Below are 17,926 nucleotides of genomic sequence, written 5' to 3'. Positions count from 1 at the left end.
GCTAAAATAGAATGAGGGATGGTGAGACAATAGAAGTGAAGTGAGAGCTAAGTGCAACAGGGGTGAGAAACTAATTGCAATGCTAGAGCTGTGTAGTGAGACAAACAATCATGCTGTGTACCTACGAAAACAATCTTAACGCAACTACATGTTTCTTCTGCTTGCAAAGATAAAACTTTCATGACTTTGTTGTAGTGTGGCGATGACAGCAGATTTTTTTCTCTTTATTGCTATTATAAAATTGTTGCCTCCGCGTCGATTATTTAAATAATAATAATGAACTCAGATGGAGAGCCAAGGTTTAATTTATACTGTCAGGCAGTTAGTTGTAGAACGTCAGTACCGTCGGTCAGTGTCGTGCAATGTTATCGCATGAGCTGATTGTTTAGTAACTGGTGGTGTTAGCGGACAGTATAGCGTAACTTGTAGTTCCTTGGTCTTTCTCTTTTGTATAAATAATAATGGAAAATGAACAAACAAGAGAAAGAAAGAAGGGAGGACAAAGTGAAAACACATAACAGCAGTACATTCCACCTAGAACATTAACGGCCAAGCTTGGCCGTACCAAACACGACGCGTTACTTGAACAATTTCAACCCAATATACCATCTTTCTGTACAGACAAATTAGGCTTATACAGACGCTGACAGATAGCTTCCAAAACTTTTAACTGTAGTCCATAACCATGACGACCACGGCACAATACAGTGAAGGAAGAGTCGGAATACGAATTGCAACAATCAGGACTAGCTAGCAGATGATTGTACACTGAAGACTTGCTACCACGAAACCTATGCACAACACTAACATTCTCACCGGCACTCTCCCGATCACTCCCATCATTGTGCGTGGGTTTCGTGGTAGCAAGTCTTCAGTGTACAATCAGGGTGCTGCTGCACTGGTGAGCCGGATTGCACACCTCCAGTCGCTACGTGGGAGGGAGGCGTATTGTTTGCTAATTGCCCACCTCCACTGCAGGCTGGATTTCGCCCTGCTGAGTTGGAGTGTCATGTGTCTGCGTGGGGCTCGCCGAGTTTGGCAGCCTCCAATGGATGGCTGTGCCTCCCTGGCTGTCGTGGAGGCTAGGGTGTCCCGTTGAGCCTTGGCCCGTGATTGTGCGGACTATGCTATGTTTCTCTTGCTCTCTGACCACGTGTGACGTCATCATTATCTGACTTGTTTTCCAATCCACCGCCATGCCATCGCCATGGCAAAGTGTGTTTTGTTCACCCGTAAAAGAGGCTTTATTCTTTGAAAAAAATATTATTATTAATATTAGCCTCTCCGCGTTTGCATCAGGGTGTGGTACTACAAAAATCAACAAATCGACATAATACACATCCACGCCTAGCATTCGCTCAGGCCGCTCAACAAGTCAGAAGACGGTAAGGCAAGAGAAAGCGAAGGAAGGGTCACAGAGCAGCGGGGTCGAAGGAAGGATTTTTTCTCGTCCTTTGTTTGCCGGAAGTAGGATGTCATGGCCATTTGTGCTGGGTCCTCATTGTCCAGTCTGTTGTTTGGCTTTATTTAAAGTGGAGTTCCAAAACAGGCCTAAACCTAATGACAATGGTCCCACTGATAATAAGAAAAGAAAAATATATAAGAATAAGCGGACAAACAGAACCAAGAAGAAGATACAGCTATGAGCACGGCAGCAGGGGCAAAAAAGTCACAAGCACGGCAACCGGGAAGAAAGGAGTGAGTGAGTGAGAGAGAGAGAGAGATAGAGAGAGAGAGAGAGAGAGAGAGAGAGAGAGAGAGAGAGAGAGAGAGAGAGAGAGAGAGATAGAGATAGATAGAGAGAGAGAGAGAGAGAGAGAGAGAGAGAGAGAGAGAGAGAGAGAGAGAGAGAGAGAGAGAGAGAGAGAGAGAGAGAGAGAGAGAGAGAGGGAGAGAGAGGTAGTGAAGCAGATGAGGTCATCCTAGTTGACGGTACTGCCTAACAGAAAGGCCAGGCTTAGCGATTTGAAAGTGGAGCGCTTTCTTTCGAGGCGTGCTGTGTCTGGGAGCTGGTTCCACAGGATAGCTCCAGCATGGCTAATGCGCTTAGCTGAGGATGCAGTGGGGGAGACAGGAATGATGAGTAACTTGCTGCTCCCTCCTCGTGTTCGGAGAGAGGGACTACGGGTGAAAAAGCTTGCAAACAGAGTACTTGAAGATTTGTTCAGGCAGCGCCAAATGAATACAAGAATGTGCATGTGGGTGTATATGTTGAGGGTATGGGCATTCATGCGTTCAAGTAAGGGAGCCGTGTGAGTGCGAGGGGCTGCCCTGCACACCGAGCGAGCCGCACGTTTGAACAAACTATTTAGGCGCTTATCCTGATAAGACGATAAGAAAGGGGCATAGTCAAATTCTGATAGTATAAAGGACCTGAAAAACTGAACACGGCAAGAAAAAGGCAAACATGCTGCACTTCGATTTAGTAGCCCAATCTTAGCGGCAACGCGGCGTGCAACATGGCTTGTCATGGTGTTCCAGCTCATGTCTGAGTCGAAATGTAGGCCAAGATACTTGGCCGTTTTCACAACAGGCAGCGTCTGCCCATTACAAATGACATGCAGCTCAAGTGCTTGAGATGGGGATGGGGGAATAGGCAATATCTGTGTCTTTCTTTCATTAAGAATTAAACCACGGCCCTTCAGCCAGGTGGCCAGGTGCTGAACAGCAGCTGAAAGGTGTGCAGAAACAGCTTCCGCAGACTCCCTGCTACATCGTATAGAGATGTCATCAGCAAACTGGATTGCTCCCACATTAAACGGCGATAGTTCTTCTGCTATGCCGCGGGCATAGACAATAAATAGCAGTGGGCCCAGTACCGACCCCTGGGGGACACCTGAGTAACTGGTGTACGGGAGACTTCTAGTCTGGCCAACCTGAACGTACTGTTCTCTATCAGAGAGGTAATCCACCAGCCAACAGAGTGCCGTGTCGCAGATGCCAAGTTCGAACAGATCTTGCACAAGAATTTGATGTTTCACTTTATCGAATGCCTTTGACATATCAACAAAGGCTACACCTGTGTAGAGTCTGTTCATACGGGCCTCACAGATACCTTCCACAGCTAGCACTAGTGCGTCGGATGTAGAGTGGTGGGATCTGTAGCCGAATTGAGTTGGCGGGAGTAAATTGCTCTGGACTAGATATCGTGTGAGTTGCTCGTGGACTATCCTTTCCAACACTTTGGATGCAATCGATAACAAGGACACTGGTCGATGATTCTTTGGCATGCTCGGATCTCCGCCTTTGAAGAGTGGCGATATCCTAGCACTTTTCATCTGGGCAGGAAATATGCCCTCTCTCAGGGACTTGTTAAAGATCAAAGTCAGGGATGGCGCCAGTACGTCTGCATGTGCGCGGAGAAGGGCTGCAGAAATGTCATCATCACCGCTGGACTTGGCCGGATTTAAACGTTCGAGGAGCTTCCTCACTCTGGCAATAGACACTGGCGCAAAGGCTGTCAGATCAGTGCTTGAGGCGGGCCCGTAGGGAAATGAGAGATGCAATGGGCGGCTGGCGTCCTCTACTATCTCTGCAAAGGTGTTTCGGATGGCATCAACGGAACATTGAGGTGGCTGAGATTGTCGATGTTTACCACTCAATTCTTTGATCGTGTGCCATGTCTGTTTGGTATTGCCAGACGCAGCTCGAAACTTGGATTGGTAGTAGGTCTCTTTCTGTTGCCTATTATAGCTGGTAGCTTCCCGCCTGGCAGCCTTGAAAGCTGAGTGGGAATGTTCTGTTCCATCACTAAGCCACCTCCTATGGAGCCGGTTGCGCTTGGTCAAGAGGTGTAATAACTGGCGGTTCATCCATGGTACTGATTTTTTCTTGCGTCGAGGGCTTGGTGCAAGAGGAGCATGTCTGTCTAACACTTGTAGAAAGCGGCTGGCCCACTCAGTCCACATGACAGTTGGGCTTCCGTCAATTTCACAAAAATCCTGTTGGACCAAATCTGCCTTGAACTGGTCATGATTTATGTTTCGGTAGTGTCGCCGTAGCCCAGAAGTAACAATACTTCTTACTGGGCTGAGTTGAAATTCACTGAGAACTGCTGCATGGTCACTGAACGCGATGGGGATAACAGTAGCCATATTTAGAGGGTCGAATGTATTGTAAAATTGATCCAGTGTGGTTGGTGCAGAGTTTGCTGAGAACCGAGTCGGCTGGTGAACTCCGGGATATAAACTGTAGCTGGCCACGAGGTCAGATAGATAATGAAGCTGTGGATCTGGAGGTGCTGTTGGATTGGTGTTTATGTTGATGTCGCCACAAATAATCACGTTCTTCCCGGGCATTATAGCTGAATGGAGATGGTCGTCCAGGCAGTCCCAGTATCGAACTGGCTCAGATGGAGGTCGATAAATGGTTCCTATCAAACAAGTTCCAGATTGGCAATGGATTTCTCCCCAGCAGCTCTCAATTGCCGATTCTGTGAGGTCCATTCTTGGCTTGACCAGGAGGGATGCCTTGGAGTACAGGCAGACTCCTCCACCAGCCTGATCTTTTCTGTCTGATCGCAGTATGTCGAAGCCATCCAAAGCTATCTCTCCATCAGACACGGTGTCGTCTAGCCAGGTCTCGTTTACACAGATGATGTCAGGACTGTGAAGGTCGGCAAGCCATGCCAGCTCTCCAACTTTGTTCCTCAGGCTCCTAATGTTCAGCAGTAAAATTCGAATTGTTGGAGTTTGCGTTTGCATATTCAGTTCATGAGCAGCAGGGTCGTTGCCTAATCTTCTTCCAGTCATTGCTCAGATATATTATCCACATCCTGACTTAGAGATGCAAATGCGTTGCCAACAGTGACACTAAACTTCGCAGCTTGCATCTCGGGCGGCGAGTCACGCTGATAGCCCCGTGATTTCTGGCCTGGAGTCCGGGCCGGTGCTCCACAGGTGTCATCTAGGATATCGCAATCCACGCCGTATCCGCTCTTACTGTCGTCCGTGCGGCTGCTGCTGCTGTTGGTAGTCGTGGTGCTGCTCTGCGCTGTTTGTTGATCTCCACTGGCATCAGACTGGGTGTACTTATCGAAGTTCCACTCTCTTGTGTACACAGGCCTTGGCCAGAAGCGCTTGTTGCTGAGAAACGATTCGTCCGCTGCACTGGCAACAATACGCGCAGTGGAGGATTTTTCTTTTTGAAATATTTTTACGTCAAACACTTGGACATTGTGGTCAGCCTCAGCTGCTCTTGCTGCGATGAACGCCTTCAGCTGGTCTGCAGTAATTGCATGCATCAGATTTCCGACAAACAGGACTCTCTTCTTCGCTGTTGGTTTGGTGGAGGTGATGAGTCGCCATGTGGCGTCCGAATCCTCACTCATCTCTTCAAATTTCGGCAAGCGATCCACACGTGGCGGGGTCAACTCCGAGCTGGGTCCGGGTGTACCATGTGTACGGGAGTTGGACGGCTTGTTGTTTGAGCTGTCAACGTCGGATCTGACACTGCTAGTCAGGTCCATCTCGGGATCAATGGGTCGTGAACTCTCTACGGGTACGGCGGACTGTGAACGAGTTTCTGTGCCTGTACTACGTTTCTTTCGATTTCGGCGCTGCCTCTGGCTGGTTGTTTCTTGCTCTCTCTCTTGGTCTGCAATGGCGGAGGAGTTTGATTTACAAGACGCACACGTAACATTGCCGATGTCCAAATTTTGGCACAGGCGAGTGTCGGCCAGGTCCTCTCTCAGCTGGGAAAGTTCGGAGCTCAATCCACTAATCCTTCGTTGATATCGTTTCTCCTGGTCCTGAAGTTGGCTTTCAAGACGAGCTAGAGTTCTCAGCACTTCTACAACATTGTGTTCGATGCCAGGCAATGAGCGAAGCTGTATATGGACCTGTTCGGCGCTCACCAGCTGCTCAGTGTGATCTGGGCTAGCCATCCCACCCAGGCTGTTGGGGCTAGTCCCCAAAAGCTACCTAAAAACTACGGAAAAACGGGAGCCTCAATACACGCAACCTACTACACCCCTTACACACACACACGTCTGCAGATGTGACCGTCGCATCCGAGCAGCTTTTTACCAGGACAGTTAGTGGCTGTGTCTCTGTTCTGCGGTGGAGGTCATCGTTGCTGATTATCTGTCGGTAGCGGATACCCACAACAACTCTCAGGTGTCTCCGATATGTTGAGTCAAGAGTACACATCTGAGAGTCTGAGAGGCCTCATGTGCCTGCGTTGTACATCAGCAGAGGCTTGATGAAGGCTTCGTAGAGCCTCACCCGTAGCTTTTCGGAGACCAGATGCCCGCGTAACCACACTGGCCACGTCTTGTTGAATGTGCCCGAAGCAATCTGGATTTGGCGCGGGACATCCCCTTTGTCTCCGATAAGGGATCCAAGCTTGCGTGTGATCTCCGATCTTCCTCCACTCGGTCCTTCTTCCTCTGGATAGTAGTGCGTTCTGTTTTGGCTTGGTTAACTTTCAGGTCCCAGTCCGCGAGGCAGTCGCCAACAATAGGAAGGATCGAGTCCAGGTACTCAGAACTGGTGCTGACGAACTCCACATCATCGGCATAACCTAGGGGCGGCGGCAGGTTGAGGGTGGTGTCTAGATTAGGTCGAGGTGGAATACAGGAGAAAACATCGCGCAGTGCAGTCTCTAGGTAGATGATGAATAACACGGGTGACAGCGGGTCACCTTGTGGGGTGCCTGATGTTGTTGCAAATGGTTGGCTTTGGGTTAGTTTGATGCGTGTTGATAGCGTTGTATCTGAAACCAGGAGCTGGACCAGGCGCACCTCATCTGGCTCCAGGAATAAGCGCAGCACATTGATGAGTTTCCTGCGACTAATTGTGTCAAAGGCGCGAGACATATCGATACCCAGAATACTTATACTGGACTGCAGGTGCTGGCAGCGTGCAGCGATCCATCGATGAGCCCATACTACATCTGTAGTATGGGGAAAAAATTCAGGAATGCAAAAAAATACTGTAGCATATAGCGTATAGCGTATATTCAGTGTATCCCCGTACGTTAGCGTAAGGAGTCTGCCGCCCTATAGAAGCTGCTCCTTATTTTTTGAAACTCGGGTATTGAGCCAATAATAAAAGTAGAAAGGAAAAGGATATATGGAAACGAGTTGAGAGTAACTCTCCACCACTGTAACTAGATACTATATACAGTCAGAAAGTGCAACAACAAGGCACAAAACTGACAGAGTACTGAGACTTTCTGACTGTATAATAATCTAGTTACAGTGGTGGAGAGTTACTCTTCACTCGTTTCCATATGTCCTTTCTCCTTTTTTTCCTTTTTTTCTTTTTACAGAATGCACCTCCTACTGATAGACCATAACAAAGAGAGGAGAAGAAGAAGAGAAAAGAAAATAATGATCGAGACAACAAAGGAGAAAGACAGACAATGTACTAGTAGGGGCTCTCAGGGAGCCTGTGCCAGTGAGGTGGGACTAGCAACGCCGACCTAGGATCTCGGCGTTAGTGCTATCCAGCGCACCATGGGCGGGATTACGAAACACTTGTAAATAGATAAGTGAGGGGGAGGGAGCTGATTGTGGATATATGGGGTGTTACAGCGAGCCTGTAGCCCAATACCAGCGGCTTTGTCGTAGGCAGGGGCAGATCCAGGGGGGGGGGGGGGGGTGGAACGAACGCCCCTGATTTTTTCCGACCATAGTTCGGGTGTCACCACGAACCCATGCCCGTGCGACGTGCTCGCCCCATGCCCATGCTATGGCCTGCAGGCCAGAGCGGTCCGCTCTAGCTATGCAGCTTGGTAGATCTATAAATAATTGACGACATTGAACATTGGAAAAATCCTGGATCCACCCCTGGTAGGTGCTGATGCACCTTGCCCTTGAACAACTGGATGGAATCTAGTTCCTCCAGCATCGTGTAGCCCACCGTCGGTGAATGGCGTTCCAGAAAGGTCGAACCTGGTCTTCTGCAGCATCTCGCAGTCCTGCGAGGCACACTGAATACGCCTGGCATGTATTCTACAAATAAAAATCACGAAGTAGTGGACTTTACAGTGATGAGTCTATCCTGTATGCTGCAAAAGACGCAGGAAATGTGACTGGTGTCTGTACACTCAGTGACTGGACGGCAACACCCCAGTCTTCTCCTGCAGGATCTGTTTGACATTGACATTATGCAGTAGGTCGGCATTGACCTGGTTTGGCAGCTATCGTAATAGTATCTGCCTGGTTGGATGTAGCAGGTTGGTGTTTGCTCGTCGTCCAGTCCGGAATTTGCTTGTAACTCACGGTGGAGTACGCGCATGGTTTGTGATCATCCCTGTTCACTTCAATATTATCAAACACAACGTTCCCTTTGTCACTCATCTTATCCTGAGTACTGAATTTGCTGACAATATTGCACCACACTTGTCACAACCTACCGCCACTGCTGGCGGTGGCGACTGGTTCGTCAATGGCGGTGACCAGGCTGACTGACTAGCTTCGAGACAGAGGCCTCGTTGTCAAACCCGCGGCAGCCTAAAGGTTGATTTTATCGATCCAGCCTCAGCGCCATGTTGACAATGCCCTAGTGACTGTGTGTCATGGATTGCCTTGCCATCAGCGGTCATTGCCGTCCACCTTGGTGCAGCCCTCAACAACTGGCTCAGCCCATGGGAGTCTCAAGTTGACAAAGTTGTTGCCAAAGTAGCTCGGAAGATTGGTGCATCGTGGTGTAGGTGAGCACATAACTAGGACTTCCCAGCGCCTATTTGTCCAGGCTGCGATACTATGTGACATGCTGTACTGCACATTCTTTTCAGCACTGCAAGGCCGGCAGCTGGACCGACTGCAGGGGCCGCGCACATGCAGGCGGCCTGTTGCCAGTGCAGCATTCTGGAACGTTCCTTCCTTCTGAGATCCGTGGAATAATAACTTTCTTTGCTTCAAAGCAAGTTGCTTACCTTTCTGTTGTGCTCCCAGTGTCCTTACAACAATAACCTACAGCAATGTTTTATTTTCCTTTCCATTCCCCAACCAATGAATACTACGATGTCGATTCTATTTCTGAATACTTTAGTGTGTGCCCGCGCACGCACGTGTGTGTGTGTGTGTGTGTGTGTGTGTATAGAGGTTTTTCGAAAAGTGGTCACGTGCCGGTCCCGCGTGGGCTCAGGTGACCTTGAGTGGCAAAAAGACCGTGACCTGGTGACAGCTGCACTTTTTGGTTTGAGTTTGCACTATTCCAGTATTTCTTTGCTGATTTGACGATCAGATTCGTGCTTGTTTGTGCGTTCTTGAGAGGGTACCTGCTTGTTATGACTGCTGAAATGGAGCCTAGAGAATTTGGAAAAATCTACGGTGAGCTGGACGAAGTAGCCAAGAAGCGGTATCGCGAGAAGCTTGACCGAATTGTTTCAAATGTGTCCGATCCGTACGTCCTCTCCAAAAATTCTGCCGTGGAGTTTTTCCCGAGTATCGAGTGGCCTGATGTTTATAACTATCTTGTAAATACTCCTAGTCCGTACACCAAAGAGTCCTTGAAAGCCTACAAAAGTCTGGATGCTTATAATTTCGTAAAATCTGGCTGGGTTGGAGACGTCCTGTCGTTTCCTGCAAATGCTGACAGCACGAAATTTTTCGTGACAGCTTCGGTCAGGCATTCGCAGACTGTGTCTGCAGATAATCTGAGGCCTTGGGTAGCCGCGGAGAAGGACGGAATCGTGATTTGTGCGCATTGTAATTGCATGGCTGGCCTGGGCGAAGCGTGCTCGCACATCGCAGCTTTGCTCATGAGCTTGTCTGTCCGTACGTCCATGGCAGTAGAGCCTGCATGTACCTCCCTGCCTTGTCAGTGGATTGCCCCAAGCATGAAAACTGTGGAGTATGCTAGGGTCATTGACATTGATCTTGCTGTGCCCGACCCAAGGAAGGATAAGAATAAACAACCAAGAGCTACCAGCAGTTCCGCCAAGAGCAAGCCTGCTCCGTTTGACAATCCCACAGCTGAGGAAGTTGATGCCCTATGTGCCTCTCTGGATTCCGCCGGCTCTTGTGCGGTGCTGAGCACTATGCCTGCCTTCTCTGACCGGTACGCTCCAAAGGATCAGGACGGCTGCCCACCATACCTGGTAGACGAGCTCTACAATGACGCACTGTTGACAGCCAACTTTGCCGATGTGCTGCAGCACTGTGAAAAAGTGTTCAGCGCAATAACTGTGACTGCGGAGGAGGCAAAGGCTGTGGAGAGGCTCACAAAGGACCAGGCTACCTCCAAGCAGTGGTTTCGCTACCGTGCTGGCAGGGTAACAGCATCCCGCTTCAAAGCTGCTACGCGCACCAATCCCAGCAATCCATCCGTGTCGCTCATCAAAGCCATTTGTTATCCGGAGGCGCAAGCGTTCACAACTTCAGCCACTAAATGGGGCTGTGAGCATGAGGCCAGTGCGCGTGAGCTGTATGTAAGGAAGCAGGGGGCTGTTCACAAGGAGCTGTCTGTGACTGAGTGCGGTCTTTGCCTGTCTCCTGACTTCCCGTATCTTGGGGCAAGCCCAGATGGCTTTGTCAGTTGTGCATGCTGTGGGGCCGGTGTGCTTGAGATCAAGTGTCCCTATTCATGCCGGGACAAGGCATTCGCTGATGCTGCTGACGAGAGCAAATTCTGCTTGGAGAAGGACCCGTCTTCCTCCGGGTTGCTGCCACAGCTTCGCCTAAAGCACGACCATGCCTACTACTATCAGGTCCAGCTCCAGCTGAAGGTCTGCGCTGCCAGACACTGTGACTTCATAGTCTGGAACAAGGAAGAGCTGCACGTGGAGCGCATACTTCCTGATGCGCCGTTTATGGCTAAAGCCTTGGAGGCAGTTGTAGATTTCTACAAACTTGGAGTTCTACCGGAACTAGCCGCTAAATGGTATTCAAAGAACTTTGATAGCTTACCTGACGGACCACCAGCAGCAGCGGGCGCATCAGCCACAGTGGGTCTGCCACAGACTACATTGTCATCGCCGGGTGGTTGTTACTGTGACGGGAAAGAGGCCGGTGATGTAGCGAAGTGTGCTAATACTGATTGCACTCGCCGTTTCTTCCATGTGAAGTGCCTAGGCCTCAAGAAGAAGCCCGGTAAGAGCTGGCATTGTCCTGAATGCCGCAAGGCAGCTCGCCAGAAGAAGTCGAAAGCTTGAGGAGTGGTCCTGTTAGAATTATGTGCATGCATCCTGAAGATTGTGTTGGTGCTTCTCTCTGCTCAAGTAACTGTATCTGGCTGGACTTGTCCCCTTGTCTGTATTGTGTACGCATCACTTTGTCTGCACTGGTGTCGCGACAGTCGATTGCTTTGATTCATGCTGGCTGGCTCTTTATGATAATAGTTCCGGTGTACCAGCGCTGCAGCTAGCGTAGGCTGTGTGTGCAGCCATATGCACTTGCCTTTCACTTTTGTAAGGTCCTTCACTGCGTGTGAAAGGATGAGATTTGTTTTGTAGTTCGTGGAGTGAGTAAGCCTTTTCTCCCATGCAAGTAGCTTGGCGTGTTCTCGCTCCTTTTCCTTTGCTATAATGTATTTTGAAACTCGGGTATTGAGCCAATAATAAAAGTAGAAAGGAAAAGGACATACAGTGGTGGAGAGTTACTCTTAACTCGTTTCCATATGTCCTTTTCCTTTCTACTTTTATAATGTATTTGTAATGTATTTCAGTTTGCTGATAACAAGATGAGTTTACAGTCTTCTCTCGAGTGGTAATTATTAACAGGTCCTACCTTTCAGGAATACTGATACTGAGGTATTGTGCAGCATTCACTGGTCATGCCTGTTCTTCATTTCACAGTCTGCCGTATGGTATGTACGTTGCTCAAGTCTACCCCTGACGATGCCGTCATCCTGCAACTTGTACAGTTACATTGTATACGCATGACGTCGCTGGATATCTTGTGTATGGAGTATGGCATAAACTAGTTTTCTAATTTTGAGGTATTCAAATCGTATGTCAGTAGCGATTACACTGTTGTACCTCATCAATCACATTCTGTATAATTATTGTGTGAACCAGTGTCTTCTTTTAAACCAAGATCCTCTCCATAGTGAAAGCCATTGGACCACCACTCAGACTTTGTTGTGCCTGTGAAAGGCAATTGCGGCAACAAGAGAGATACACTAAACTCCCAATTTGGCTGAGTTTGACTCCTGGGAAAGGGAATGGAACCCCAGCATCGAAGTGGATTTACACCCAAAGCTCATCCACAACCGAACAAGTTCAACTTGTCTGGGTGCCGATAGTGTTAGTTTATATGCAAATATTGAAGTTCACATTGCCGAACACAAAGACAGTTTCATTAATCATGGTGTACAGCAGTTTTCCATTTGATGCTATTAAAAAAATAAAACAATACATTCACAGTTCAGCGCATAGCCGGCCAGTTCAGGCATCCAATGGACATTGAAACAGGGTGCCACCAGACATAGGCAAAATAACTGACACTCGTTGATATGGCAAGCAGAGCTGACATTGCACGACCATGGTGGCATGATGAGTTTCATGACCAAGATAATAACGGCAACGTGAATAATGAGCAGAGTACCACAATGCATAAACCCGTTGCAGCAAATCACAATCATCTACAAACTACTATCACAGTGCTCAGTTGAGCGGCACAACAGATTTGCAGCAATTGCACAAAGCACAGCACACACTAACAATACGATCAATCATGGACTCCTTCTCATCCGTATCATGCTTCAATAGGGTGATAGGTAGGGTTGACTGCAAGATGGTATACTTCTGCCGAAGCAGGCCGATCACCCTCTCAACGTGGATACGCACATTCGCGATTTGGCGTGACTGCTCGAGCTCCTGCCTTCTCAGCTGCTTCTTCCCCCTGGTGAAGGAAGGGATGACTAGTTTGGCACAGTACATGCCAACGCTGTCTTCGATAGTAAATCCACGATCCGCCATGACTTGATCTCCCGGATTGAGGAGCTTCAATAGGCCACAGTTCTCCGTCAAATGCTTGTCAGGTGTTCGTCCGCCCCAAGCCTTGGAGATGAAGGATATGGAGCCTTGGGGTGTGACAGCAACCAAAAACTTGACAGTGTTGTGGGATTTGTAATGTGAAAAGGTGAGAGCTCTAGCCATAAGATTACGTGGCCTCTCCATAAATACCTCGAAACAGTCGATTATGCAGACGCAGCGACCGAACTGTCCGCGGAAGCTCCTCGGCATGGTCTTCTCCAGGTCACCATGGTTTGGCCAGCGGATAAGTGGGCGTAGCCGGACGAACATCACTTGAATCCACTTCTCAAATATCTTTGTGACAGTGGCCGGACTGATGCCAAAGCGGTAAGCCAAGTCCTGATGCGCGAGGTTCAGTCTAAGTTTCATGAGCACGAGGATGAATTGTTGGAAGAGGGACAACTTGCTATGACCATGGGCAGAGAGAGGCTTTGACACATAAGAGAAGACAGTTGACAGGATTTTCACATCAGGCAGGCCAGTGTAGTAATGGACTTTGGCAGGGTCATTTTTGAAATTATCTTCAGTGTACCCATAAGACGGCTGCTTCAGCTTCAAGGTGGCGTTCTCCAGCTCCAACTCCGTCACTCGGGCCTGCAGTTTCGCTACTGATGCCTTCAACTGCTCCTTTTCACTCTCCAAATCGTGAAGCTTGCCCATGGTGAGATCTGTTTGGCAAGATTTTGAAGTGGACGCGGATTCAGCAGGATCAGGAGTAGGAGTTGCTGCAGTCGATTCCACAGCCTTTGTAGCGCTTTGATCAGCAAACAAACGAGTCCGCTTTGCACGCCGGTGGTAAGCCTCCAACTCCTCCTGCATTTTCCTCTTGACTGGGGACCGTACAAACGTAAACACACGTGGCACATAGTCTGGTGACAAAGGCTCATCACTCTTCGCCCCGCCGATAAAATGCGCTCCACATAACCAGCTGTGCTTTCCTGGTGTCCAGTTCTCCCTTCGCAGAGCAGTTATCCACTTTTCCCTGCGCTCAGGTTCACTTTCTTCAGAGGGCAATCTTGTCCAACCTTTGTCGCCCTTTTTGAATCGTCTCGTACAGCCAACAGCCGAGCAGCTCTTCCCCATTTCGACCTTGATCAATGTCGGTTACACAAACAAAGCGCTAAAGATAAACCTGAAGATCAAGCGTAAAGCGAAAATGGCCAGTGTGGACTGAGTGGATAGCAAAGAAAGACGACAAGCCGTCAACAAAATAAATAAATTGTATTTGGCGTTCAATCTCGATCTCACTCGATCTCATCTTTTGCCACTCAACACGCCAGCAGCTGCGCCGCGTGGGGGCGTGTGACGTCATTCGAAAAACCTCTATACCTCACTCGCCACTCGAAGTTCTGTTCCCCATCACTGGAACACTGCCTGTTCTTTCAGGACCTGCCATCATCTGCGGATGGGCATTCAATGATTGTATTGTGTGTGTGTTTCATTCAGAATCAGATCCGCTATCGATGCTATAAGAGAACATCTGTGGGTTCACATCCAGTGCATTTGTAGATTTGCGTGCTTTTCTCGCCACGGGCGCATACATGGGACATTGTGTGTGTGTGTGTGTGTGTGTGTGTGTATGTGTGTGTGTGTGCATCTGTGTGTATGGGGATATTATCTGTATCGGCTTTTGGTACTAATGTTCAGGTCTGTGCTTGCATGTGTGAACATGAAATTGTTCGGTTCTGTGCATGCTATGGGGCTGTTAAGTGATGACGTCACAGTTCCTTCGATACGCATAGCAACGATCCCACTGGGGACAAACAAAAGTAGCGTCGTCCCCACCGACCCAGTTGTCAGTGGCAACATATAGGAATCGTGTACATTTCTTCGTTTCTTCTTTCCTGTTTTCAGTGTTTTGTTTTCTCTTTGTCCTTGATCTCGACGATGTTGTCGTGCTCATTACCTTACTGAGACGTCTCTTGTGACTGTAGCCAGTGTCATGGAGGATTTTATTGGCGTGACAAGGTAGATCGCCGAGATCGAGCGTGAAAAACGCTCTGCATTAGTAGCTCCTGTAGAATGTTTTCTGGGTTGGCGTATCCATGGTCAACAAAACCAAGGTGCAAGACAGCATGAGAGATCGTGTAAACGATGTGAACTCCAAAAGGTAAGCTCCTGAACAAGTGGAAAGATATGGGTATTTACAAACTCTCTCTTCATCCATCGATTGGCGCTATGCATTGCATTTTGTCTTCACAGATAATCTGGCCAAATTTATTGTAACTAGAGAGTGCAATCGTGCACTGCTTGGGGCCCATCCCAATGTCATCACATGGCTGTGGTGACTAGTGTATATCTGGGAGAATTTTTCCTCGACTGATACGGAGTGCAGGTGGATCGATTATGAGAAATGCGAACATGTGAAGTAAGTAATTAGTTGTGTCGAAGAAATGTCCAATAAAATAAAATTTACTTTACACTCAAACATACACTGTAGATGTAAATCAAGAGTACATAACCCCCCAGAGTGTGCAACGCCGATCCAGCTCTGCATAGGGTCTTGGTCGAGCGGAATCGGATCTTCTGATGTCATGCGTACACTCCACACCAGCGCAAGGCCGGTCTCGAGGCAGGGCACCATTGTTTTTGATCCAAGAGTACCCGCGACTCCCCGGGTTCCCCTCAGATGTGTACGGTATTATGACGCAAAGATCCGATTCCGCTCGACCAAGACCCTATGCAGAGCTGGATCAGGCGTTGCACACTCTGGGGGGTTATGTACTCTTGTGTACATGTAACATCATGATAATGATTCCATCTTCATTGTCCCGCAACTGGTACACCATACGCACCGAATACATGGTGTGTGTGTGTGCGCGCGCGCAAGCGCGCGCATGTACATGCACACACTCTCATGCGTGGCCGAGTCGGCCAGATGAACAGACCATGCATTTACACGAGGTGTCCGTAATGTCATTGGAACGCTGTACTTTATGACTTTATTCCAAAAGAGTATGTCTTGCCCCTGACGAATGGAGTTGTGTCTGTGCTCAGCGGGTATCGGGCTATGACGCAACACTGCAATCAGCGCTGCAATTAAAAGAGCACTGCATGGATTATTTTGACTAACTTCCTTTGCGTTTACTTGGTTGAGCCCGTGGTTTCATTTCTGTGTTCTGTCATGATTGGCCTCTGGAAATAATCAGAGTGGATGTCATTTTGCCATATATGTGTGCCTTGTGCGACAGGTTCAAGGCTAGATGCACTTCACATTCGGCGTGCGATCTCAGCGTCTGGGACCTGATGAAGTCTTGGTTGGATGATTATTCAAGCCTGATACTACTCGACACACCAATGTTCATGTCAATGTAATTTTTTCAGAGCTGCACTATTTACGTGTTGACGCTTACTTCGGTGTTACTGTTAGCGTGTTTCCCCCGGATTGTTTCTATCATCATGATCGTGTGTTCTTGGGCTGAGCGAGCACATGCACAAGTGTGCAGCTATAACCCTGTGTATCTTTGGTTACACTTTGTTCTGCAATGCATGTACTTTGTAACATTATGTGCTTGCACTGCTTTGTCTGGTCTGCGTATTTCAGGACTATTCAGTGCATTAGACCCAGGTTTGTTTGGTTGCCGGATGACCTCTTGTTGCGTCGCTCTGTATTTGTGTTCATCAATTTTTGGGCTTGAGAATTGAGCTGTTGTGTGGTTCCCAATATGAAAACATCATGCTGGTGCTCTGTGTTTCGATTATCGACTGTCGGAGCAGTCCTGCATTTATTAGCAGAACGGTCAATACTGTAGTCTTTTCACGTGTTTGTCTTTTTTGTGTTCTTGCCGGGGGTATTAGCGGTAACGTTGCACACAGAACGGCAGTGTTGCATCACTGGACGACCCTGCCTCTGCATCTGACTTAATTTCCCCAGGATCTGGTGCAGTTACACCAGACAGCCACTTCCTGTAAACACGCAAACAGCAAAAGAAGAGATCCCGCAAATCAGGAAAAAAACATTATGGAAAATATAGAGTACTTCTTTTTGAAGTAGATCATACAACATTCAATAATCTGGAGTAATTACAGTGAGACAAACACTTCAAACAGTGCTCTCTCTTTCTGTCTCCATCCTTCCAAAAATACCCTATGACAATTCCCTAGAATTATTTTATATTCTTAGGACATCATTCTGAACGTAATAAATTCTTCCATGGGTCTTCAATCACCACGGAGGGCGAAAATATATCTAAGTCATGCAGTTTACGGGAGGTACGAGCTGTCATGGATAGAGGCTGATATTGTGCCAGCGTGAGGGCAGAGACAGAAAGAAGACACTGATTTTTTGAACAACTCACCTATATATAATCGAATCCACAAGGAGCGCTCATACTTTGATCCATCAGGACGCGAAACATCTTCAAAGCACTCTCAAACACGGAGTTTTACTGTGGGCAGCCAATTTCACAGCCATCATGAAGGCACTCGACGACTACAGGAGTTTTGTAGAGGAAAGAACAAGGAGTAAAGAGCGACAACAATCGCTTGAAGAAAAAGCAAAGAAAAACAACTGTCTCTCCAGTCATTTAGATGCTGTTGCCCTTGACATCTGGTTCCAACCAGAGGACGCGACTTTTGTTTGTCCCCAGTGCTCTCCGTTGCTATGCGTATCGAAGGAGCCGTGACGTCACACTTAACAGCCCCATTGCTATGTTGTATATTATTGTATGTATGTGTGCATTTCCACGAACAGTGTAGATGAGCGTGGAGAGTGCATTCATCCCTCATCAACCACTTCCCCTTGGGCTTACGAGAGTTTTTTCTGCGTACCTCTCATTTTTGTTTGTTTCTCTCTGATACTGTATTGATGCCGGTACCTGTACCTCGATGTGTTCCTCTATCTGCAGTGGCCTTTAACCTTCGGTCAAGTTAACGTTTATTGCGCTCTATTTATCGTGCGAATCAAAATAAACAATAATAACACAAGTCGTGCTAGGGTGACGACATGTGCGTGTAGTAGGGTTGATGCGATGGGACGTTATAATTAGGTGGAACAGAA

The 17,926-nt window shown here is 48.1% G+C and overlaps 1 protein-coding gene and 1 long non-coding RNA gene across 2 annotated transcripts in view; one reads left to right on the top strand and one right to left on the bottom strand.

Annotated features, from left to right (window-relative positions):
• Positions 1–17,926, bottom strand: part of LOC135806786 (leucine-rich repeat-containing protein 15-like) — a 150,354-nt gene that overhangs the window by 15,943 nt on the left and 116,485 nt on the right. The window lies entirely within an intron of this gene.
• On the top strand, positions 14,787–16,687 carry LOC135809900 (uncharacterized). Its single transcript, XR_010552252.1, has 3 exons — positions 14,787–15,037; positions 15,130–15,295; positions 16,119–16,687. It is a non-coding gene; the product is annotated as an uncharacterized LOC135809900 (long non-coding RNA).

Source organism: Sycon ciliatum, chromosome 1, assembly GCF_964019385.1.
Source record: "Sycon ciliatum chromosome 1, ocSycCili1.1, whole genome shotgun sequence".
Taxonomy (NCBI): Eukaryota; Metazoa; Porifera; class Calcarea; order Leucosolenida; family Sycettidae; genus Sycon; species Sycon ciliatum.
This window is presented reverse-complemented; position numbering and strand designations above follow the sequence as displayed.